We start from the raw sequence: 23653 nt of genomic DNA, 5'->3' as shown, positions 1-23653 counted from the left end.
AGAGTGATAGAGGGTGATAGAGGGTGATAGAGAGTGTCAGAGAGAGATAGAGGGTGATAGAGAGTGTCAGAGAGTGATAGAGAGTGACAGAGCGTGTCAGAGAGTGTCAGAGAGTGTCAGAGTGTGTCGGACAGTGTCAGAGAGTGATAGTGAGTGTCAGAGAGTGTCAGATAGTGATAGTGAGTGTCTAGAGTGTCAGAGAGTGATAGAGAGTGTCAGAGAGTGTAGTGAGACTCTGAGAGTGTCTGTGAGTGTCAGAGAGTGTCAGAGAGTGACAGAGAGTAATAGAAAGTGTCAGAAAGTGTCAGAGAGTGATCGAGAGTGATAGAGAATGATAGAGAGCGTCAGAGAGTGATAGAGTTTGATAGAGAGTATCAGAGATTGATAGAGTGTGATAGAGAGTATCAGAGAGTGTCAGAGAGTGATAGAGGGTGATAGAGGGTGATAGAGGGTGATAGAGGGTGATAGAGGGTGATAGAGAGTGTCAGAGAGTGATAGAGAGTGACAGAGAGTGACAGAGAGTGATAGTGAGTGTCAGAGAGTGTCAGAGAGTGTTAGTGAGTATCAGAGTGTGTCAGAGAGTGATAGAGAGTGTCAGAGACTGTCAGAGAGTGTCCGTGAGTGTCAGAGAGTGATAGAGGGTGATAGAGGGTGATAGAGAGTGTCAGAGAGTGATAGAGTGTGACAGAGAGTGTCAGAGAGTTTCAGACTGTGTCAGACGGTGTCAGAGAGTGATAGTGAGTGTCAGAGAGTGTCAGATATTGATAGTGAGTGTCTGAGAGTGTCAGAGGGTGATAGAGAGTGTCAGAGAGTGTAGTGAGACTCTGAGAGTGTCTGAGAGTGTCAGAGAGTGTCAGAGAGTGACAGAGAGTAATAGAAAGTGTCAGAAAATGTCAGAGAGTGATAGAGCGTGTCAGAGAGTGATAGAGTGTGATAGAGAGTATCAGAGATTGATAGATTGTGATAGAGAGTATCAGAGAGTGTCAGAGATTGTCAGACAGTGTCAGAGAGTGATAGTGAGTGTCAGAGACTGTCAGAGAGTGATGGACAGTGTCAGAGAGTGATAGAGAGTGTCAGAGAGTGATAGTGAGTCTCTGAGAGTGTCAGAGAGTGTCAAAGAGTATCAGAGAGTGATAGTGAGTGTCAGAGAGTGTCAGAGAGTGATAGAGACTGTCAGAGAGTGATAGTGAGTGTCTGAGAATGTCAGAGAATGTCAGAGAGTGTCAGAGAGAGATAGAGAGTGATAGAGATTGATAGAGAATGTCAGACAGTGTCAGAGAGTGATAGAGTGTGTCAGAGAGTGTCAGAGAGTGATAGAATGTGGCAGAGAGTGATAGTGAGTCTCTGAGAGTGTCTGAGAATGTCAGAGAGTGTCAGAGAGTGGTAGACAGCGCCAGAGTGTGTCAGAGAGTGTCAGAAAGTGATAGAGTCTGTCAGAGTGTGATAATGACTGTCAGAGAGTGATAGTGAGTGTCTGAGAGTGTCAGAGAGTGTCATAGAGTGATAGAGAGTGATAGTGAGTGTCAGAGAGTGATAGAGTGTGATAGAGAGTATCAGAGAGTGTCAGAGATTGTCAGACAGTGTCAGAGAGTGATAGTGAGTGTCAGAGAGTGTCAGAGAGTGTCAGAGAGTGATGGAGAGTGTCAGACAGTGTCAGAGAGTGATAGTGAGTCTCTGAGAGTTTCAGAGAGTGTCAGAGAGTGATAGTGAGTGTCAGAGTGTGTCAGAGAGTGATAGAGACTGTCAGAGAGTGATAGTGAGGGTCTGAGTGTGTCAGACAGTGTCAGAGAGTATCAGAGAGTGATAGTGAGTGCCAGAGAGTGTCAGAGAGTGATAGAGACTGTCAGAGAGTGATAGTGAGTGTCTGAGAATGTCAGAGAGTGTCAGAGAGTGATAGAGATTGATAGAGAGTGTCAGACAGTGTCAGAGAGTGATAGAGTGTGTCAGAGAGTGATAGAGAGTGGCAGAGAGTTATAGTGAGTCTCTGAGAGTGTCTGAGAATGTCAGAGAGTGTCAGAGAGTGGTAGACAGCGCCAGAGTGTGTCAGAGAGTGTCAGAAAGTGATAGAGTCTGTCAGAGTGTGATAATGACTGTCAGAGAGTGATAGTGATTGTCTGAGAGTGTCAGAGAGTGTCATAGAGTGATAGAGAGTGATAGTGAGTGTCAGAGAGTGATAGAGTGTGATAGAGAGTATCAGAGAGTGTCAGAGAGTGTCAGACAGTGTCAGAGAGTGATAGTGAGTGTCAGAGAGTGTCAGAGAGTGTCAGAGAGTGATGGAGAGTGATGGAGAGTGTCAGACAGTGTCAGAGAGTGATAGTGAGTCTCTGAGAGTTTCAGAGAGTGTCAGAGAGTGATCGTGAGTGTCAGAGTGTGTCAGAGAGTGATAGAGACTGTCAGAGAGTGATAGTGAGTGTCTGAGAATGTCAGAGAATGTCAGAGAGTGTCAGAGAGAGATAGAGAGTGATAGAGATTGATAGAGAATGTCAGACAGTGTCAGAGAGTGATAGAGTGTGTCAGAGAGTGTCAGAGAGTGATAGAATGTGGCAGAGAGTGATAGTGAGTCTCTGAGAGTGTCTGAGAATGTCAGAGAGTGTCAGAGAGTGGTAGACAGCGCCAGAGTGTGTCAGAGAGTGTCAGAAAGTGATAGAGTCTGTCAGAGTGTGATAATGACTGTCAGAGAGTGATAGTGAGTGTCTGAGAGTGTCAGAGAGTGTCATAGAGTGATAGAGAGTGATAGTGAGTGTCAGAGAGTGATAGAGTGTGATAGAGAGTATCAGAGAGTGTCAGAGATTGTCAGACAGTGTCAGAGAGTGATAGTGAGTGTCAGAGAGTGTCAGAGAGTGTCAGAGAGTGATGGAGAGTGTCAGACAGTGTCAGAGAGTGATAGTGAGTCTCTGAGAGTTTCAGAGAGTGTCAGAGAGTGATAGTGAGTGTCAGAGTGTGTCAGAGAGTGATAGAGACTGTCAGAGAGTGATAGTGAGGGTCTGAGTGTGTCAGACAGTGTCAGAGAGTATCAGAGAGTGATAGTGAGTGCCAGAGAGTGTCAGAGAGTGATAGAGACTGTCAGAGAGTGATAGTGAGTGTCTGAGAATGTCAGAGAGTGTCAGAGAGTGATAGAGATTGATAGAGAGTGTCAGACAGTGTCAGAGAGTGATAGAGTGTGTCAGAGAGTGATAGAGAGTGGCAGAGAGTTATAGTGAGTCTCTGAGAGTGTCTGAGAATGTCAGAGAGTGTCAGAGAGTGGTAGACAGCGCCAGAGTGTGTCAGAGAGTGTCAGAAAGTGATAGAGTCTGTCAGAGTGTGATAATGACTGTCAGAGAGTGATAGTGATTGTCTGAGAGTGTCAGAGAGTGTCATAGAGTGATAGAGAGTGATAGTGAGTGTCAGAGAGTGATAGAGTGTGATAGAGAGTATCAGAGAGTGTCAGAGAGTGTCAGACAGTGTCAGAGAGTGATAGTGAGTGTCAGAGAGTGTCAGAGAGTGTCAGAGAGTGATGGAGAGTGATGGAGAGTGTCAGACAGTGTCAGAGAGTGATAGTGAGTCTCTGAGAGTTTCAGAGAGTGTCAGAGAGTGATCGTGAGTGTCAGAGTGTGTCAGAGAGTGATAGAGACTGTCAGAGAGTGATAGTGAGGGTCTGAGAGTGTCTGAGAGTGTCAGAGAGTGTCAGAGATTGTTAGAGAGTGCCAGAGTGTGTCAGAGAGTGTCAGAAAGTGATAGAGTGTGTCAGAGTGTGATAATGACTGTCAGAGAGTGATAGTGAGTGTCTGAGAGTGTCTGAGAGTGTCAGAGAGTGTCAGAGATTGATTGATAGTGCCAGAGTGTGTCAGAGAGTGACAGAAAGTGATAGAGTGTGTCAGAGTGTGATAATGACTGTCAGAGAGTGATAGTGAGTGTCTGAGAGTGTCAGAGAGTGTCAGAGAGAGATAGAGAGTGTCAGAGAGTGATAGTGAGTGTCTGAGAGTGTCAGAGAGTGATAGAGAGTGTCAGAGAGTGGTAGAGATTGTCAGAGAGTGATAGCGAGTGTCAGGGAGAGATAGTGAGTGTCTGAGAGTGTCAGAGAGTGATAGTGAGTGCCTGAGAGTGTCATAGAGTGTCAGAGTGTGTCAGAGAGTGATAGAGAGTGTCAGAGAGTGATAGTGAGTGTCAGAGAGTGTTAGTGAGTGTCTGAGAGTGCCAGAGAGTGTCAGAGAGTGATAGTGAGTGATAGTGAGTGTCAGAGAGTGTCAGAGAGTGTCAGAGAGTGTTAGTGAGTATCAGAGTTTGTCAGAGAGTTTTAGAGAGTGTCAGAGAGTGATAGAGAGTGTCAGAGGGTGACAGTGAGTGTCTGAGTGTGTCAGACAGTGTCAGAGAGTATCAGAGAGTGATAGTGAGTGCCAGAGAGTGTCAGAGAGTGATAGAGACTGTCAGAGAGTGACAGTGAGTGTCTGAGAATGTCAGAGAGTGTCAGAGAGTGATAGAGATTGATAGAGAGTGTCAGACAGTGTCAGAGAGTGATAGAGTGTGTCAGAGAGTGTCAGAGAGTGATAGAGAGTGGCAGAGAGTTATAGTGAGTCTCTGAGAGTGTCTGAGAATGTCAGAGAGTGTCAGAGAGTGGTAGACAGCGCCAGAGTGTGTCAGAGAGTGTCAGAAAGTGATAGAGTCTGTCAGAGTGTGATAATCACTGTCAGAGAGTGATAGTGAGTGTCTGAGAGTGTCAGAGAGTGTCATAGAGTGATAGAGAGTGATAGTGAGTGTCAGAGAGTGATAGAGTGTGATAGAGAGTATCAGAGAGTGTCAGAGATTGTCAGACAGTGTCAGAGAGTGATAGTGAGTGTCAGAGAGTGTCAGAGAGTGTCGGAGAGTGTCAGAGAGTGTCAGAGAGTGATAGTGAGTCTCTGAGAGTTTCAGAGAGTGTCAGAGAGTGATAGCGAGTGTCAGAGAGTGTCAGAGAGTGATAGAGACTGTCAGAGAGTGATAGTGAGGGTCTGAGAGTGTCAGAGAGTGTCAGAGAGTGATAGAGAGTGTCAGAGAGTGTCAGAGAGTGATAGAGCGTGTCAGAGAGTGTTAGAGAGTGTCAGAGAGTGATAAAGAGTGTCAGAGGGTGATAGTGAGTGTCAGAGAGTATCAGAAAGTGATAGTGAGTGTCACAGAGTGTCAGAGAGTTATGGAGACTGCCAGAGAGTGATAGTGTTTCTGAGAGTGTCAGAGAGTGTCAGTGAGTGTCAGAGAGAGATAGAGAGTTACAGAGAGTGATAGAGAGTGTCAGAGAGTGTCAGAGAGTGTCAGAGAGTGTCAGAGAGTGTCAGAGAGAGATAGTGAGTGTCAGAGTGTCAGAGAGTGTCAGAGAGTGATAGAGAATGTCAGAGATTGATAGCGAGTGTCTGAGAGTGTCACAGAGTGTCAGAGAGCGATAGAGAGTGATCGAGAGTGTCAGAGAGTGTCAGAGAGAGATAGAGAGTGTCAGAGAGTGATAGAGAGTGATAGAGAGTGTCACAGAGTGTCAGCGAGAGATAGAGAGTGTCAGAGAGTGATAGAGAGTGTCAGAGAGTGTCAGAGAGTGATAGTGAGTGTCTGAGAGTGTCTGAGAGTGTCACAGTGTGTCAGAGAGTGTCAGAGGGTGTCAGAGGGTGTCAGAGAGTGTCAGAGAGTGTCAGAGCGTGTCAGAGAGTGTCAGAGAGAGATAGAGAGTGTCAGAGAGTGATAGTGAGTGTCTGAGAGCGTCAGAGAGTGTCAGAGAGCGATAGAGAGTGATACAGAGTGTCAGAGTGAGATAGAGAGTGTCAGAGAGTGATAATGAGTGTAAGAGAGCGTCAGAGAGTGTCAGAGAGAGATCGAGAATTTCAGAGAGCGATAGTGAGAGTCTGAGAGTGTCAGAGGGTGTCAGAGAGAGATGGAGAGTGTCAGAGAGTGATAGAGATTGTCAGAGAGTGTCAGAGAGTGTCAGAGAGTGATAGTGAGTGTCTGAGTGTGTCTGAGAGTGTCAGAGAGTGTCAGAGAGTGTCAGAGAGTGTCAGAGAGTGATCGTGAGTGATAGAGAGTGATAGAGAGTGTCAGAGGGTGTCAGAGAGTGTCAGGGAGTTATAGAGAGTGTCAGAGAGAGCCAGAGAGTGTCAGAGAGTGATAGAGAGTGATAGAGAGTGTCAGAGAGTGATCGTGAGTGTCTGAGAGTGTCTGAGAGTGTCTGAGATTGTCAGAGTGTGATAGAGAGTGTCAGAGAGTGTCAGAGAGTGTCAGAGAGTGTCAGAGAGTGATAGACAGTGTCAGAGAGTTTCAGAGAGTGATCGTGAGTGTCTGAGAGTGTCAGAGAGTCTCAGGGAGTATCAGAGAGTGATAGTGAGTGTCAGAGAGTATCAGATAGCGATAGTGAGTGTCTGAGAGTGTCTGAGATTGTCAGAGAGTGATAGAGAGTGTCAGAGAGTGTCAGAGAGTGTCAGAGAGTGATAGACAGTGTCAGAGAATGATAGAGAGTTTCAGAGAGTGATAGTGAGTGTCAGAGAGTATCAGATAGTGTTAGTGAGTGTCTGAGAGTGTCTGAGATTGTCAGAGAGTGTCAGAGAGAGTCAGAGACTGATAGACAGTGTCAGAGAGTGATAGTGAGTGTCTGAGAGTGTCAGAGAGTGAATGTGAGTGCCTGAGAGTGTCTAAGAGTGTCAGAGTGTGTCAGAGAGTGATAGAGAGTGTCAGAGAGTGATAGTGAGTGTCAGAGAGTGATAGTGAGTATCTGAGAGTGATAGTGAGTGTCTGAGAGTGTCAGATAGTGTCGGATTTTGATAGAGAGTGTCAGAGAGTGTCAGAGAGTGATAGTGAGTGCCTGAGTGTGTCTGAGAGTGTCAGAGTGAGTCAGAGAGTGACAGTGAGTGTCTGAGAGTGTCAGAGAGTTTCAGAGAGTGATAGTGAGTGTCAGAGAGTGTCAGAGAGTGTTAGTCAGTATCAGAGTGTGTCAGAGAGTGATAGAGAGCGTCAGAGAGTGTCAGAGAGTGATAGAGAGTGTCAGAGGGTGATAGAGAGTGTCACAGTGTGTCTGAGTGTGTCAGAGAGTGTCAGAAAGTGATAGAGAGTGTCAGAGTGTGATGGTGAATGTCAGAGAGTGATAGTGAGCGTCTGAGAGTGTCAGAGAGTTTCAGAGAGTGTCAGTGAGTGATAGAGAGTGTCAGAGTGTGTCTGAGAGTGTCAGAGAGTGTCAGAAAGTGATAGAGATTGTCAGAGAGTGATAGTGAATGGCAGAGAGTGATAGTGAGCGTCTGAGAGTGTCAGAGGGTGTCCGAGAGTGTCAGAGAGTGATAGAGAGTGTCAGATAGTGATAGAGTGTGATAGAGAGTATCAGAGAGTGTCAGAGATTGTCAGACAGTGTCAGACAGTGATAGTGAGTGTCAGAGAGTGTCAGAGAGTGATGGAGAGTGTCAGAGAGTGATAGACAGTGTCAGAGAGAGATAGAGAATCATCGAGAGTGATAGAGAGTGTCAGAGAGTGATAGTGTGTGTCAGAAAGAGTCTGAGAGTGTCAGAGAGTGACAGTGAGTGTCAGAGAGTGTCAGAGAGTGATAGTGAGTGTCAGAGAGTTTCAGAGAGTGATCGTGAGTGTCTGAGAGTGTCAGAGAGTCTCAGAGAGTGTCAGAGAGAGTTAGAGTGTCAGAGAGTAACAGAGAGTGATAGTGAGTGTCTGAGAGTGTCAGAGAGTGATAGAGAGTTTCAGAGAGTGTCAGAGAGTGATAGAGAGTGTCAGAGAGTGTCAGAGAGCAATAGAGAGTGATAGAGAGTGATAGAGAGTCTCAGAGAGTGTCAGAGAGAGATAGAGTGTCAGAGAGTATCAGAGAGTGATAGTGAGTGTCAGAGAGTGATAGTGAGTGTCTGAGAGTGTCAGAGAGTCATAGAGAGTGATAGAGGGTGTCAGAGAGTATCTGAGAGTGTCAGAGAGTGTCAGAGAGTGATAGTGAGTGTCTGTGAGTGTCTGAGATTGTCAGAGAGTGTCTGAGTGTGTCAGAGAATGTCAGAGAGCGATAGAGAGTGATGGAGAGTGTCAGAGGGTGATAGTGAGTGTCAGAGAGAGATAGAGAGTGATAGAGAGTGAGAGAGAGAGTGTCAGAGAGTGATAGTGAGTGTCAGAGCATCAGATAGTGATAGTGACTGTCTGAGAGTGTCTGAGATTGTCAGAGAATGTCAGAGAGTGATGGAAAGTGTCAGAGAGTGTCAGAGAGTTATAGAGAGTATCAGAGAGTGATAGAAAGTGTCAGAGAGTGTCAGAGAGTGATAGTATGTGTCAGAGAGTATCAGATAGTGATAGTGTGTGTCTGAGAGTGTCTGAGATTGTCAGAGATACTCAGAGAGTGTCAGATTTTGATAGAGAGTGTCAGAGAGTGTCAGAGAGTGTCAGAGAGTGATAGAAAGAATCAGAGAGTGATAGAGAGTGTCAGAGAGTGATAGTGAGTGTCTGAGAGTGTCAGAGAGTGATAGTGAGTGTCTGAGAGTGTCTGAGAGTGTCAGAGTGTGTCAGAGAGTGATAGAGAGTGTCAGAGGGTGATAGCGAGTGTCTGAGAGTGTCTGAGAGTGTCAGAGAGTGTCAGAGAATGTCAGAGAGTGATGGAGAGTATCAGAGAGTGATAGCAAGTGTCTGAGAGTGTCTGAGAGTGTCAGAGAGTGATAGAGAGTTTCAGAGAGTGATAGAGAGTGTCAGAGAGTGATAGGGAGTGTCAGAGTGTTTCAGAGTGTGTCAGAGAGTGTCAGAAAGTGATAGAGATTGTCAGAGAGTGATAGTGAATGTCAGAGAGTGATAGTGAGCGTCTGAGAGTGTCAGAGAGTGTCCGAGAGTGATAGAGTGTGAGAGAGAGTATCAGAGAGTTTCAGAGGTTGTCAGACAGTGTCAGAGAGTGATAGTGAGTGTCAGAGAGTGTCAGAGAGTGATAGTGAGTGCCTGAGAGTGTCAGAGTGTGTCAGAGAGTGATGGAGGGTGTCAGAGAGTGATAGTGAGTGTCTGAGAGTGTCAGAGAGTGATAGTGAGTGCCTGAGAGTGTCAGAGAGTGTCAGAGTGTGTCAGAGAGTGATAGAGAGCGATAGAGAGTGTCAGTGAGCGATAGGGAGTGTCAGAGGGTGATAGTGGGTGTTAGAGAGTGATAGTGAGTGTCTGACAGTGCCAGAGAGTGATAGTGAGTGCCTGAGAGTGCCTGAGAGTGTCAGAGAGTGTCAGAGAGTGATTGAGAGCGATAGAGAGTGTCAGAGAGTGATATCGAGTGTCAGAGGGTGTCAGAGCATGTCAGAGAGTGATAGAGAGTATCAGAGAGTGATAGTGAGTGTCTGAGAGTTTCTGAGATTGTCAGAGAGTGTCAGAGAGTGTCAGAGAGTGATAGAGAGAGTCAGAGGGTGTCAGAGAGTGATAGAGTGTGTCAGACAGTGTCAGAGAGCGATAGAGAGTGTCAGTGAGTGATAGTGAGTCTCTGAGAGTGTCTGAGTGTCCGAGAGTGTCAAAGAGTGATAGAGAGTGTCAGAGGATGTCAGAAAGTGTCAGAAAGTGATAGAGTGTGTCAGAGAGTGATGGTGACTGTCAGAGAGAGAAAGCGAGTCTCTGAGAGTGTCTGAGAGTGTCAGAGAGTGTCAGAGAGTGATAGGGAGTGTCAGAGTGTGTCAGAGTGTGTCAGAGTGTGTCAGAGAGTGTCAGAAAGTGATAGAGATTGTCAGAGAGTGTCCGAGAGTGTCAGAGAGTGATCGAGAGTGATCGAGAGTGTCAGAGAGTGATAGAGTGTGATAGAGAGTATCAGAGAGTGTCAGAGGTTGTCAGACAGTGTCAGAGAGTGATAGTGAGTGTCAGAGGGTGTCAGAGAGTGATGGAGAGTGTCAGAGAGTGATAGAGAGTGTCAGAAAGAAATAGAGAGTGATAGAGAGTGATAGAGAGTGTCAGAGAGTGATAGTGTGTGTCAGAGAGAGTGTGAGAGTGTCAGAGAGTGACAGTGAGTGTCAGAGTGTGTCAGAGTGTGATAGTGAGTGATAGTTAATGTCAGAGAGTGTCAGAGAGTGATCGTGAGTGTCTGAGAGTGTCAGAGAGTGTCAGAGAGTGTCAGAGTGTGAAAGAGTGTCAGAGAGTATCAGAGAGTGATAGTGAGTGTCTGAGAGTGTCAGAGAGTGTCAGAGAGTGTCTGAGAGTGTCAGAGAGTGTCTGAGGGTGTCAGAGAGTGTCAGTGAGTGATAGTGAGTGTCAGAGAGTCATAGTGAGTGTCAGAGAGTGATAGTGAGTGTCTGAGAGTGTCTGAGGGTGTCAGAGAGTGTCAGAGAGTGATAGTGAGTGTCAGAGAGTCATAGTGAGTGTCAGAGAGTGATAGTGAGTGTCAGCGAGTGTCTGAGGGTATCAGAGAGTGATAGTGAGTGTCAGAGAGTCATAGTGAGTGTCAGAGAGTGATAGTGAGTGTCTGAGAGTGTCAGAGAGTGTCAGAGAGTGTCAGAGAGTGCTAGTGAGTGTCAGAGAGTGATAGTGAGTGTCTGAGAGTGTCAGCGAGTGACAGAGAGTGTCAGAGAGTATCAGAGAGTGATAGTGAGTGTCTGAGATTGTCAGAGAGTGTCAGGGAGTGTCAGGGAGTGATAGAGAGTGTCTGAGATTGTCAGAGAGTGTCTGAGATTGTCAGAGAGTGTCTGAGATTGATAGTGAGTGTCTCAGATTGTCACAGAGTGTCAGAGAGTGTCAGAGAGTGTCAGAGAGTATCAGAGAGTATCAGAGCGTGATAGTGAGAGTCTGAGAGTGTCTGAGATTGTCAGAGAGTGTCAGAGAGTGATAGAGAGTTTCAGAGAGTGATAGTGAGTGTCAGAGTGTCTCAGAGAATGTCAGAGAGTGATAGTGTGTGTCAGAGAGTGATAGTGAGTGTCTGAGAGTGTCAGAGAGTGATAGTGAGTGTCTGAGAGTGTCTGAGAGTGTCAGAGTGTGTCAGAGAGTGATAGAGAGTGTCAGAGGGTGATAGCGAGTGTCTGAGAGTGTCTGAGAGTGTCAGAGAGTGTCAGAGAATGTCAGAGAGTGATGGAGAGTATCAGAGAGTGATAGCAAGTGTCTGAGAGTGTCTGAGAGTGTCAGAGAGTGATAGCGAGTTTCAGAGAGTGATAGAGAGTGTCAGAGAGTGATAGGGAGTGTCAGAGTGTTTCAGAGTGTGTCAGAGAGTGTCAGAAAGTGATAGAGATTGTCAGAGAGTGATAGTGAATGTCAGAGAGTGATAGTGAGCGTCTGAGAGTGTCAGAGAGTGTCCGAGAGTGATAGAGTGTGAGAGAGAGTATCAGAGAGTTTCAGAGGTTGTCAGAAAGTGTCAGAGAGTGATAGTGAGTGTCAGAGGGTATCAGTAAGTGATGGAGGGTGTCAGAGAGTGATAGTGAGTGCCTGAGAGTGTCAGAGGGTGTCAGAGAGTGATGGAGGGTGTCAGAGAGTGATAGTGAGTGTCAGAGAGTGATAGTGAGTGCCTGAGAGTGTCAGAGAGTGTCAGAGTGTGTCAGAGAGTGATAGAGAGCGATAGAGAGTGTCAGTGAGCGATAGGGAGTGTCAGAGGGTGATAGTGGGTGTTAGAGAGTGATAGTGAGTGCCTGAGAGTGTCAGAGAGTGTCAGAGAGTGATTGAGAGCGATAGAGAGTGTCAGAGAGTGATATCGAGTGTCAGAGGGTGTCAGAGCATGTCAGAGAGTGATAGAGAGTATCAGAGAGTGATAGTGAGTGTCTGAGAGTTTCTGAGATTGTCAGAGAGTGTCAGAGAGTGTCTGAGAGTGTTAGAGAGTGTCAGAGGGTGTCAGAGAGTGAAAGAGTGTCAGAGAGTATCAGAGAGTGATAGTGAGTGTCTGAGAGTGTCAGAGAGTGTCAGAGAGTGAAAGAGTGTCAGAGAGTATCAGAGAGTGATAGTGAGTGTCTGAGAGTGTCAGAGAGTGTCAGAGCGTGTCTGAGAGTGTCTGAGAGTGTCAGAGAGTGTCTGAGGGTGTCAGAGAGTGTCAGAGAGTGATAGTGAGTGTCAGAGAGTCATAGTGAGTGTCAGAGAGTGATAGTGAGTGTCTGAGAGTGTCAGAGAGTGTCAGAGAGTGTCAGAGAGTGTCAGAGAGTGCTAGTGAGTGTCAGAGAGTGATAGTGAGTGTCTGAGAGTGTCAGCGAGTGACAGAGAGTGTCAGAGAGTATCAGAGAGTGATAGTGAGTGTCTGAGATTGTCAGAGAGTGTCAGGGAGTGTCAGGGAGTGATAGAGAGTGTCTGAGATTGTCAGAGAGTGTCTGAGATTGTCAGAGAGTGTCTGAGATTGATAGTGAGTGTCTGAGATTGTCACAGAGTGTCAGAGAGTGTCAGAGAGTGTCAGAGAGTATCAGAGAGTATCAGAGCGTGATAGTGAGAGTCTGAGAGTGTCTGAGATTGTCAGAGAGTGTCAGAGAGTGATAGAGAGTTTCAGAGAGTGATAGTGAGTGTCAGAGTGTCTCAGAGAATGTCAGAGAGTGATAGTGATTTTCAGAGAATGTCAGAGAGTGATAGTGAGTGTCTGAGAGTGTCTGAGAATGTCAGAGAGTGTCATAGAGTGTCAGCGAGTGTCAGAGAGTGATAGAGAGTGTCAGAGAGTATCAGAGAGTGTCAGAGAGTGATAGTGAGTGTCTGAGAAAGTCTGAGATTGTCAGAGAGTGTCAGAGAGTGTCAGAGAGTGATAGAGAATGTCACAGAGTATCAGAGAGTGATAGTGAGTGTCTGAGAGTGTCTGAGATTGTCAGAGAGTGTCAGAGAGTGTCAGAGATTGTCAGAGAGTGATAGTGAGTGTCAGAGAGTGTCAGAGAGTGATATAGAGTGATAGTGAGTGATAGTGAGTGATAGTGAGTGTCAAAATGTGATAGTGACTGTCTGTGAGCGTCTGACAGTGTCAGAGAGTGTCAGAGAGTGTCCGAGAGTGATAGAGAGTGATAGAGAGTGTCAAAGAGTGATGGAGAGTGTCAGAGAGTCAGAGAGTGTCTGAGAGTGATGGAGACTGTCTGAGAGTGATAGAGACTGTCAGAGAGTGATAGAGAGTGTCAGAGAGTGTCAGAGAGTGATGGAGAGTGATGGAGAGTGACAGACAGTGATAGACAGTGTCTGAGAGTGATAGAGAGTGATAGAGAGTGTCAGAGAGAGATAGAGAGTGAGAGAGAGTGAGAGAGAGATTGTCAGAGAGTGATAGTGAGCGATAGAGAGTGATAGAGAGTGCTAGAGATTGTCAGAGAGTGTCAGAGTGTGTCAGAGAGTGATAGAGATTGTCAGAGAGTGATAGTGATTGTCTGAGAGTGATGGATAGTGTCAGTGAGAGATGGAGTGTGATAGAGAGTGAGAGAGAGAGAGTGTCAGAGAGTGATAGTTAGTGTCAGAGCATCAGATAGTGATAGTGACTGTCTGAGAGTGTCTGAGATTGTCAGAGAGTGTCAGAGAGTGATGTAAAGTGTCAGAGAGTGTCAGAGAGTGATAGTGAGTGTCAGAGAGTATCAGATAGTGATAGTGAGTGTCTGAGAGTGTCTGAGATTGTCAGAGATTCTCAGAGATTCTCAGAGAGTGTCAGATTTTGATAGAGAGTGTCAGAGAGTGTCAGAGAGTGATAGTGAGTGTCAGAGAGTGATAGTGAGTGTCTGAGAGTGTCAGCGAGTGACAGAGAGTGTCTGAGAGTATCAGAGAGTTATAGTGAGTGTCTGAGAATGTCTGAGATTGTCAGAGAGTATCAGAGAGTGATAGTGAGTGTCTGAGAGTGTCAGAGAGTGTCAGAGAGTGTCAGAGAGTGAAAGAGTGTCAGAGAGTATCAGAGAATGATAGTGAGTGTCTGAGAGTGTCAGAGAGTGTCAGAGAGTGTCTGAGAGTGTCAGAGAGTGTCTGAGGGTGTCAGAGAGTGTCAGAGAGTGATAGTGAGTGTCAGAGAGTCATAGTGAGTGTCAGAGAGTGATAGTGAGTGTCTGAGAGTGTCTGAGGGTGTCAGAGAGTGTCAGAGAGTGATAGTGAGTGTCAGAGAGTCATAGTGAGTGTCAGAGAGTGATAGTGAGTGTCAGCGAGTGTCTGAGGGTATCAGAGAGTGATAGTGAGTGTCAGAGAGTCATAGTGAGTGTCAGAGAGTGATAGTGAGTGTCTGAGAGTGTCAGAGAGTGTCAGAGAGTGTCAGAGAGTGCTAGTGAGTGTCAGAGAGTGATAGTGAGTGTCTGAGAGTGTCAGCGAGTGACAGAGAGTGTCAGAGAGTATCAGAGAGTGATAGTGAGTGTCTGAGATTGTCAGAGAGTGTCAGGGAGTGTCAGGGAGTGATAGAGAGTGTCTGAGATTGTCAGAGAGTGTCTGAGATTGTCAGAGAGTGTCTGAGATTGATAGTGAGTGTCTGAGATTGTCACAGAGTGTCAGAGAGTGTCAGAGAGTGTCAGAGAGTATCAGAGAGTATCAGAGCGTGATAGTGAGAGTCTGAGAGTGTCTGAGATTGTCAGAGAGTGTCAGAGAGTGATAGAGAGTTTCAGAGAGTGATAGTGAGTGTCAGAGTGTCTCAGAGAATGTCAGAGAGTGATAGTGAGTGTCAGAGAGTGATAGTGAGTGTCTGAGAGTGTCAGAGAGTGATAGTGAGTGTCTGAGAGTGTCTGAGAGTGTCAGAGTGTGTCAGAGAGTGATAGAGAGTGTCAGAGGGTGATAGCGAGTGTCTGAGAGTGTCTGAGAGTGTCAGAGAGTGTCAGAGAGTGTCAGAGAATGTCAGAGAGTGATGGAGAGTATCAGAGAGTGATAGCAAGTGTCTGAGAGTGTCTGAGAGTGTCAGAGAGTGATAGCGAGTTTCAGAGAGTGATAGAGAGTGTCAGAGAGTGATAGGGAGTGTCAGAGTGTTTCAGAGTGTGTCAGAGAGTGTCAGAAAGTGATAGAGATTGTCAGAGAGTGATAGTGAATGTCAGAGAGTGATAGTGAGCGTCTGAGAGTGTCAGAGAGTGTCCGAGAGTGATAGAGTGTGAGAGAGAGTATCAGAGAGTTTCAGAGGTTGTCAGACAGTGTCAGAGAGTGATAGTGAGTGTCAGAGGGTGTCAGTAAGTGATGGAGGGTGTCAGAGAGTGATAGTGAGTGCCTGAGAGTGTCAGAGGGTGTCAGAGAGTGATGGAGGGTGTCAGAGAGTGATAGTGAGTGTCTGAGAGTGTCAGAGAGTGATAGTGAGTGCCTGAGAGTGTCAGAGAGTGTCAGAGTGTGTCAGAGAGTGATAGAGAGCGATAGAGAGTGTCAGTGAGCGATAGGGAGTGTCAGAGGGTGATAGTGGGTGTTAGAGAGTGATAGTGAGTGCCTGAGAGTGTCAGAGAGTGTCAGAGAGTGATTGAGAGCGATAGAGAGTGTCAGAGAGTGATATCGAGTGTCAGAGGGTGTCAGAGCATGTCAGAGAGTGATAGAGAGTATCAGAGAGTGATAGTGAGTGTCTGAGAGTTTCTGAGATTGTCAGAGAGTGTCAGAGAGTGTCTGAGAGTGTTAGAGAGTGTCAGAGGGTGTCAGAGAGTGAAAGAGTGTCAGAGAGAATCAGAGAGTGATAGTGAGTGATAGTGAGTGATAGTGAGTGTCAAAATGTGATAGTGACTGTCTGTGAGCGTCTGACAGTGTCAGAGAGTGTCAGAGAGTGTCCGAGAGTGATAGAGAGTGATAGAGAGTGTCAAAGAGTGATGGAGAGTGTCAGAGAGTCAGAGAGTGTCTGAGAGTGATGGAGACTGTCTGAGAGTGATAGAGACTGTCAGAGAGTGATAGAGAGTGTCAGAGAGTGTCAGAGAGTGATGGAGAGTGATGGAGAGTGACAGACAGTGATAGACAGTGTCTGAGAGTGATAGAGAGTGATAGAGAGTGTCAGAGAGAGATAGAGAGTGAGAGAGAGTGAGAGAGAGATTGTCAGAGAGTGATAGTGAGCGATAGAGAGTGATAGAGAGTGCTAGAGATTGTCAGAGAGTGTCAGAGTGTGTCAGAGAGTGATAGAGATTGTCAGAGAGTGATAGTGATTGTCTGAGAGTGATGGATAGTGTCAGTGAGAGATGGAGTGTGATAGAGAGTGAGAGAGAGAGAGTGTCAGAGAGTGATAGTTAGTGTCAGAGCATCAGATAGTGATAGTGACTGTCTGAGAGTGTCTGAGATTGTCAGAGAGTGTCAGAGAGTGATGTAAAGTGTCAGAGAGTGTCAGAGAGTGATAGTGAGTGTCAGAGAGTATCAGATAGTGATAGTGAGTGTCTGAGAGTGTCTGAGATTGTCAGAGATTCTCAGAGATTCTCAGAGAGTGTCAGATTTTGATAGAGAGTGTCAGAGAGTGTCAGAGAGTGATAGTGAGTGTCAGAGAGTGATAGTGAGTGTCTGAGAGTGTCAGCGAGTGACAGAGAGTGTCTGAGAGTATCAGAGAGTTATAGTGAGTGTCTGAGAATGTCTGAGATTGTCAGAGAGTATCAGAGAGTGATAGTGAGTGTCTGAGAGTGTCAGAGAGTGTCAGAGAGTGTCAGAGAGTGAAAGAGTGTCAGAGAGTATCAGAGAATGATAGTGAGTGTCTGAGAGTGTCAGAGAGTGTCAGAGAGTGTCTGAGAGTGTCAGAGAGTGTCTGAGGGTGTCAGAGAGTGTCAGAGAGTGATAGTGAGTGTCAGAGAGTCATAGTGAGTGTCAGAGAGTGATAGTGAGTGTCTGAGAGTGTCTGAGGGTGTCAGAGAGTGTCAGAGAGTGATAGTGAGTGTCAGAGAGTCATAGTGAGTGTCAGAGAGTGATAGTGAGTGTCAGCGAGTGTCTGAGGGTATCAGAGAGTGATAGTGAGTGTCAGAGAGTCATAGTGAGTGTCAGAGAGTGATAGTGAGTGTCTGAGAGTGTCAGAGAGTGTCAGAGAGTGTCAGAGAGTGCTAGTGAGTGTCAGAGAGTGATAGTGAGTGTCTGAGAGTGTCAGCGAGTGACAGAGAGTGTCAGAGAGTATCAGAGAGTGATAGTGAGTGTCTGAGATTGTCAGAGAGTGTCAGGGAGTGTCAGGGAGTGATAGAGAGTGTCTGAGATTGTCAGAGAGTGTCTGAGATTGTCAGAGAGTGTCTGAGATTGATAGTGAGTGTCTGAGATTGTCACAGAGTGTCAGAGAGTGTCAGAGAGTGTCAGAGAGTATCAGAGAGTATCAGAGCGTGATAGTGAGAGTCTGAGAGTGTCTGAGATTGTCAGAGAGTGTCAGAGAGTGATAGAGAGTTTCAGAGAGTGATAGTGAGTGTCAGAGTGTCTCAGAGAATGTCAGAGAGTGATAGTGAGTGTCAGAGAGTGATAGTGAGTGTCTGAGAGTGTCAGAGAGTGATAGTGAGTGTCTGAGAGTGTCTGAGAGTGTCAGAGTGTGTCAGAGAGTGATAGAGAGTGTCAGAGGGTGATAGCGAGTGTCTGAGAGTGTCTGAGAGTGTCAGAGAGTGTCAGAGAATGTCAGAGAGTGATGGAGAGTATCAGAGAGTGATAGCAAGTGTCTGAGAGTGTCTGAGAGTGTCAGAGAGTGATAGCGAGTTTCAGAGAGTGATAGAGAGTGTCAGAGAGTGATAGGGAGTGTCAGAGTGTTTCAGAGTGTGTCAGAGAGTGTCAGAAAGTGATAGAGATTGTCAGAGAGTGATAGTGAATGTCAGAGAGTGATAGTGAGCGTCTGAGAGTGTCAGAGAGTGTCCGAGAGTGATAGAGTGTGAGAGAGAGTATCAGAGAGTTTCAGAGGTTGTCAGACAGTGTCAGAGAGTGATAGTGAGTGTCAGAGGGTGTCAGTAAGTGATGGAGGGTGTCAGAGAGTGATAGTGAGTGCCTGAGAGTGTCAGAGGGTGTCAGAGAGTCATGGAGGGTGTCAGAGAGTGATAGTGAGTGTCTGAGAGTGTCAGAGAGTGATAGTGAGTGCCTGAGAGTGTCAGAGAGTGTCAGAGTGTGTCAGAGAGTGATAGAGAGCGATAGAGAGTGTCAGTGAGCGATAGGGAGTGTCAGAGGGTGATAGTGGGTGTTAGAGAGTGATAGTGAGTGCCTGAGAGTGTCAGAGAGTGTCAGAGAGTGATTGAGAGCGATAGAGAGTGTCAGAGAGTGATATCGAGTGTCAGAGGGTGTCAGAGCATGTCAGAGAGTGATAGAGAGTATCAGAGAGTGATAGTGAGTGTCTGAGAGTTTCTGAGATTGTCAGAGAGTGTCAGAGAGTGTCTGAGAGTGTTAGAGAGTGTCAGAGGGTGTCAGAGAGTGAAAGAGTGTCAGAGAGAATCAGAGAGTGATAGTGAGTGTCTGAGAGTGTCAGAGAGTGTCAGAGAGTGAAAGAGTGTCAGAGAGTATCAGAGATTGATAGTGAGTGTCTGAGAGTGTCAGAGAGTGTCAGAGCGTGTCTGAGAGTGTCTGAGAGTGTCAGAGAGTGTCTGAGGGTGTCAGAGAGTGTCAGAGAGTGATAGTGAGTGTCAGAGAGTCATAGTGAGTGTCAGAGAGTGATAGTGAGTGTCTGAGAGTGTCAGAGAGTGTCAGAGAGTGTCAGAGAGTGCTAGTGAGTGTCAGAGAGTGATAGTGAGTGTCTGAGAGTGTCAGCGAGTGACAGAGAGTGTCAGAGAGTATCAGAGAGTGATAGTGAGTGTCTGAGATTGTCAGAGAGTGTCAGGGAGTGTCAGGGAGTGATAGAGAGTGTCTGAGATTGTCAGAGAGTGTCTGAGATTGTCAGAGAGTGTCTGAGATTGATAGTGAGTGTCTGAGATTGTCACAGAGTGTCAGAGAGTGTCAGAGAGTGTCAGAGAGTATCAGAGAGTATCAGAGCGTGATAGTGAGAGTCTGAGAGTGTCTGAGATTGTCAGAGAGTGTCAGAGAGTGATAGAGAGTTTCAGAGAGTGATAGTGAGTGTCAGAGTGTCTCAGAGAATGTCAGAGAGTGATAGTGAGTTTCAGAGAATGTCAGAGAGTGATAGTGAGTGTCTGAGAGTGTCTGAGAATGTCAGAGAGTGTCATAGAGTGTCAGCGAGTGTCAGAGAGTGATAGAGAGTGTCAGAGAGTGTCAGAGAGTGTCAGAGAGTGAAAGAGTGTCAGAGAGTATCAGAGAGTGATAGTGAGTGTCTGAGAGTGTCAGAGAGTGTCAGAGCGTGTCTGAGAGTGTCTGAGAGTGTCAGAGAGTGTCTGAGGGTGTCAGAGAGTGTCAGAGAGTGATAGTGAGTGTCAGAGAGTCATAGTGAGTGTCAGAGAGTGATAGTGAGTGTCTGAGAGTGTCAGAGAGTGTCAGAGAGTGTCAGAGAGTGTCAGAGAGTGCTAGTGAGTGTCAGAGAGTGATAGTGAGTGTCTGAGAGTGTCAGCGAGTGACAGAGAGTGTCAGAGAGTATCAGAGAGTGATAGTGAGTGTCTGAGATTGTCAGAGAGTGTCAGGGAGTGTCAGGGAGTGATAGAGAGTGTCTGAGATTGTCAGAGAGTGTCTGAGATTGTCAGAGAGTGTCTGAGATTGATAGTGAGTGTCTGAGATTGTCACAGAGTGTCAGAGAGTGTCAGAGAGTGTCAGAGAGTATCAGAGAGTATCAGAGCGTGATAGTGAGAGTCTGAGAGTGTCTGAGATTGTCAGAGAGTGTCAGAGAGTGGTAGAGAGTTTCAGAGAGTGATAGTGAGTGTCAGAGTGTCTCAGAGAATGTCAGAGAGTGATAGTGATTTTCAGAGAATGTCAGAGAGTGATAGTGAGTGTCTGAGAGTGTCTGAGAATGTCAGAGAGTGTCATAGAGTGTCAGCGAGTGTCAGAGAGTGATAGAGAGTGTCAGAGAGTATCAGAGAGTGTCAGAGAGTGATAGTGAGTGTCTGAGAAAGTCTGAGATTGTCAGAGAGTGTCAGAGAGTGTCAGAGAGTGATAGAGAATGTCACAGAGTATCAGAGAGTGATAGTGAGTGTCTGAGAGTGTCTGAGATTGTCAGAGAGTGTCAGAGAGTGTCAGAGATTGTCAGAGAGTGATAGTGAGTGTCAGAGAGTGTCAGAGAGTGATATAGAGTGATAGTGAGTGATAGTGAGTGATAGTGAGTGTCAAAATGTGATAGTGACTGTCTGTGAGCGTCTGACAGTGTCAGAGAGTGTCAGAGAGTGTCCGAGAGTGATAGAGAGTGATAGAGAGTGTCAAAGAGTGATGGAGAGTGTCAGAGAGTCAGAGAGTGTCTGAGAGTGATGGAGACTGTCTGAGAGTGATAGAGACTGTCAGAGAGTGATAGAGAGTGTCAGAGAGTGTCAGAGAGTGATGGAGAGTGACAGACAGTGATAGACAGTGTCTGAGAGTGATAGAGAGTGATAGAGAGTGTCAGAGAGAGATAGAGAGTGAGAGAGAGTGAGAGAGAGATTGTCAGAGAGTGATAGTGAGCGATAGAGAGTGATAGAGAGTGCTAGAGATTGTCAGAGAGTGTCAGAGTGTGTCAGAGAGTGATAGAGATTGTCAGAGAGTGATAGTGATTGTCTGAGAGTGATGGATAGTGTCAGTGAGAGATGGAGTGTGATAGAGAGTGAGAAAGAGAGAGTGTCAGAGAGTGATAGTTAGTGTCAGAGCATCAGATAGTGATAGTGACTGTCTGAGAGTGTCTGAGATTGTCAGAGAGTGTCCGAGAGTGATGTAAAGTGTCAGAGAGTGTCAGAGATTGATAGTGAGTGTCAGAGAGTATCAGATAGTGATAGTGAGTGTCTGAGAGTGTCTGAGATTGTCAGAGATTCTCAGAGATTCTCAGAGAGTGTCAGATTTTGATAGAGAGTGTCAGAGAGTGTCAGAGAGTGATAGTGAGTGTCAGAGAGTGATAGTGAGTGTCTGAGAGTGTCAGCGAGTGACAGAGAGTGTCTGAGAGTATCAGAGAGTTATAGTGAGTGTCTGAGAATGTCTGAGATTGTCAGAGAGTGTCTGAGAGTGATGGAGAGTGTCAGAGGGTGATAGTGAGTGTCTGTGAGTGTCTGAGATTGTCACAGAGTGTCAGAGAGTGTCAGAGAGTGTCAGAGAGTGGCAGAGAGTGTCAGAGGGTGTCAGAGAGTGATAGAGTGCGATAGAGAGTGTCAGAGAGTGTCAGAGAGTGATAGTGAGAGTCAGAGAGAGTCAGAGAGTGATAGTGTGTGTCAGTGAGTGTCTGAGAGTGTCAGAGAGTGTCAGAGCATGACAGAGAGTGATAGAGAGTATCAGAGAGTGATAGTGCGTGTTTGAGATTGTCAGAGAGTGTTCAGAGAGTGATAGAGAGTGTCATAGTGTTTCAGAGAGTGTCACAGAGTGACAGAGAGTGACAGAGAGTGTCAGAGAGTGTCAGAAAGTGTCAGAGAGTGATAGTGAGAGTCAGAGAGTGATAGTGAGTGTCTGAGAGTGATAGTGAGCGTCAGAGAGTGATAGTGAGTGTCTGTGAGTGTCAGAGACTGTCAGAGAGTGATAGAGAGTGTCAGAGAGTGATAGTGAGTGTCAGAGAGTGTCAGAGAGTGTCAGAGAGTGTCAGCGAGTGTCAGCGAGTGTCAGCGAGTGTCAGAGAGTGATAGTGAGAGTCTGAGGGTGTCAGAAAGTGTCAGAGAGTGAGAGAGAGTGATAGAGTGCGATAGAGAGTGTCAGAAAGTGTCAGAGACTGATAGAGAGTGATAGAGAGTGTCAGTGAGTGATAGAGAGTGATTGAGAGAGTCAGAGAGTGTCAGAGAGAGATAGAGAGTGTCACAGAGTGTCAGAGAGTGTCAGAAAGTGTCAGAGAGAGATAGAGAGTGTCAGAGAGTGATAGTGAGTGTCTGAGAGTGTCAGAGAGTGTCAGAGAGCGACAGAGAGTGATAGATTGTGTCAGAGAGTGTCAGAGAGTGATAGTGAGTGTCTGAGAGTGTCTGAGAGTGTCAGAGAGTGTCAGAGAGAGATAGTGAGTGATAGAGAGTGTCAGAGAGAGATAGAGAGTGTCAGAGAGTGTCAGAGAGTGATAGTGAGTGTCAGAGAGTGTCAGAGTGTGATATGGAGTGATAGAGAGTGATAGAGAGTGATGGAGAGTGTCAGAGAGTGTCAGAGAGTGTCAGAGAGAGATAGAGAGTGTCAGAGAGTGTCAGAGAGTGATAGTGAGTGTCAGAGAGTGTCAGAGAGTGATATGGAGTGATAGAGAGTGATAGAGAGTGATAGTGAGTGACTGAGAGTGTCAGAGAGTGATAGAGATTGTCAGAGAGTGATAGAGAGTGTCAGAGAGTATCAGAGAGTGATAGTGAGTGTCAGAGAGTGTCCGAGAGTGATAGTGTGTGATAGTGAGTGTCAAAAAGTGATAGTGAGTGTCTGTGAGCGTCTGACAGTGTCAGAGAGTGTCTGAGAGTGTCCGAGAGTGATAGAGAGTGATAGAGAGTGTCAGAGAGTGATGGAGAGTGTCAGAGACTCAGAGAGTGTCTGAGAGTGATCGAGACTGTCTGAGAGTGATAGAGACTGTCAGAGAGTGATAGAGAGTGACAGAGAGTGTCAGAGAGTGTCAGAGATTGATAGTGCGTGTCAGAGAGTGTCAGAGAGTGATATGGAGTGATATGGAGTGATAGAGAGTGATAGAGAGTGATGGAGAGTGTCAGAGAGTGTCAGAGTGTGTCAGAGAGAGATAGAGAGTGTCAGAGAGTGACAGTGAGTGTCAGAGAATGGCAGAGAGTGATATGGAGTGATATGGAGTAATAGAGAGTGATAGAGAGTGATGGAGAGTGTCAGAGAGTGTCAGAGAGAGATGAAGAGTGTCAGAGAGTGACAGTGAGTGTCTGAGAGTGTCAGAGAGTGATAGAGAATGATAGAGAGTGATGGAGAGTGTCAGAGAGTGTCAGAGTGTGATAGTGAGTGTCTGAGAGTGTCTGAGAGTGTCAGAGATAGTCAGAGAGTGTCAAAGAGAGATAGATAGTGTCAGAGAGTGGCAGAGAGTGACAATGAGTGACAGAGACTGTCAGAGAGTGATAGTGAGTGTCTGAGAGTATCTGAGATTGTCTGAGATTGTCAGAGAGTGTCAGAGAGTGATAGAGAGTGTCAGCGATTGTCAGAGAGTGTCAGAGAGAGATAGAGAGTGTCAGAGAGAGATAGTGTCACATAGTGTCAGAGAGTGTCAGAGAGTGATAGTGAGTGTCAGAGAGTGTCAGAGAGTGATAATGAGTGTCTGAGAGTGTCAGAGAGTGAGAGTAAGTGTCAGAGAGTTTCAGAGAGTGAAATACAGTGATAGAGTGATTCAGAGAGTGTCAGAGAGTGATCGTGAGTATTTGAGAGTGATAGAGACTGTCCGAGAGTGTCAGAGAGTGATGGAGAGTGTCTCAGAGTGTCTGAGAGTGTCTGAGAGTGTCTGAGAGTGTCAGAGAGTGATAGTGAGTGTCAGAGAGTGTCAGAGAGTGATATAGAGGAACAGAGAGTGTCAGAGAATGTCAGAGAGTGACAGAGAGTGATAGAGTGTCAGAGAGTGCCAGAGAGTGTCAGAGAGTGATAGTGAGTGTCTGAGAGTGTCAGAGAGTGATAGAGATTGTCAGAGAGTGATAGAGAGCGTCAGAGAGTATCAGAGAGTGATAGTGAGTGTCAGAGAGTGTCAGAGAGTGATAGTGAGTGATAGAGAGTGTCAAAGAGTGACAGTGAGTGTCTGAGTGTGTCTGAGATTGTCAGAGATTGTCAGAGAGTGTCAGAAATTGTCAGAGAGTGTCAGAGAGTGTCAGAGAGTGTCAGAGAGTGATAGAGAGTGATAGAGAGTGTCAGAGAGTGGCCGAGTGTGATAGAGAGTGACAGAGAGTGATAGAGAGTGTCAGAGAGTGATAGTGAGAGTCAGAGAGTGTCAGAGACTGTCAGAGAGGGTCAGAGAGTGTCACAGAGT

This window comes from Heterodontus francisci, chromosome 16 (genome assembly GCF_036365525.1).
Source record: "Heterodontus francisci isolate sHetFra1 chromosome 16, sHetFra1.hap1, whole genome shotgun sequence".
Classification (NCBI taxonomy): Eukaryota; Metazoa; Chordata; class Chondrichthyes; order Heterodontiformes; family Heterodontidae; genus Heterodontus; species Heterodontus francisci.
The sequence above is the reverse complement of the archived record's forward strand: the minus strand, read 5'-3'. Positions refer to the sequence as shown.